Source organism: Octodon degus, unplaced genomic scaffold, assembly GCF_000260255.1.
Source record: "Octodon degus isolate 3935 unplaced genomic scaffold, OctDeg1.0 scaffold00088, whole genome shotgun sequence".
NCBI classification, from domain to species: Eukaryota; Metazoa; Chordata; class Mammalia; order Rodentia; family Octodontidae; genus Octodon; species Octodon degus.
In genome coordinates this window covers 9,056,214-9,057,606 of record NW_004524664.1, presented here as the reverse complement: position 1 = coordinate 9,057,606, position 1,393 = coordinate 9,056,214, and the positions used below count along the sequence as shown (strand labels likewise).

Below are 1,393 nucleotides of genomic sequence, written 5' to 3'. Positions count from 1 at the left end.
ATGCCAGGCCTGAGCTGAGTCTGTAGGGGACAAGGTGGAGTAGGGGGGAGAGGCAGCTCTTCCATACACTCACTGGGCCTAGTATAGGACTGGATCTGGGTGTTCCCAGAACAGTGATTACAAGCATTTGGGCAGCTGCTAGATTCAGCAAATTCTACCATTTTCTAGCAAAGGAACTAAGGAAAATTTCGATCCATAAATCACCTCTCAAAGATGAACCAAGAGGCTTCTGATGTGTCACCGCCGCCTGTCTGCCCACCCGCCCATGAGCCAGTGGATATGCGGCAATAATATGTCTGTGCTGCTGCCAGCCGTCGTGCCCGCCACCCGGAAGACCACCGCTGCGGTTATTTTCCTTCACAGATTGGGACATACTGGACATGGATGGGCAGAAGCCTTTGCCCGTATCAGAAGTTCACACATCAAATATATCTCCCCACACGCACCTGTTATGCCTGTAACGTTAAATATGAACATGGCTATGCCTTCTTGGTTTGATATCATTGGGCTTTCACCAGATTCTCTGGAGGATGAACCTGGAATTAAACGGGCAGCCAAAAATGTAAAAGCTTTAATAGACCAAGAGGTGAAGAATGCTGTTCCTTCTATCAGAATTGTTCTGGGAGGATTTTCTCAGGGAGGAGCTTTGTCTTTATACACTGCCCTCATCACCCAGCAGAAGCTGGAGGGCGTCACTGCACTGAGCTGCTGGCTTCCACTTCGATCTTCATTTCCACAGGGTCCTATCAGTAGTGTTCACAAAGATATTTCTATTCTCTAGTGCCATGGAGACTGCGACCCTTTAGTTCCCCTAATGTTTGGTTCCCTTACTGCTGCAAAACTAAAAACATTGGTAAATCCAGCCAGTGTAACCTTTAAAACCTATGAAGGCATGATGCACAGCTCTTGCCAACAGGAAATGATGGATATCAAGCAGTTCATTGATAAACTCCTACTTCAGGTGAATTGACGTCTCCGAGAGGCCTTGTGGAGAAGCACACCAGCAGCACTGTAGTAGAGTGCATACTTCTCCCCAAGCCCAGTCTGACACCCATGTTTGCAGTGTTAAAATGTTTGGCAAATACACATCAAGGATATTTAATAAATAATGTTTCCTTGTGGGAAATTTATGATCTTTTACGTTTCTATACATGTGTTTGTATAATGTGATCCAGAATATACTAGTATTAAAATAAGTGAGGCAGCTAGCTTCTTTTTCTCAAATATAATTCAGCAAAATAATAAATTATTAAAATCAGATTTTTTTTATTACATCATTTGAAAATTACCAGTACGCTAATAAAAATTGGTTCAGGTAAAATGAACAGTTCAGGTATAAATGATTTATGCGTGCTGTGACTTAGTCCATGGATTTATTCCAAAGTTGCTCAGC

At 43.1% G+C, this 1,393-nt stretch overlaps 1 pseudogene; it reads left to right on the top strand.

Moving 5' to 3' along the window:
* The first annotated feature begins 384 nt into the window (after window positions 1-384).
* LOC101581049 lies at window positions 385-970 on the top strand (annotated as a pseudogene).
* The last annotated feature ends 423 nt before the right edge of the window (window positions 971-1,393 follow it).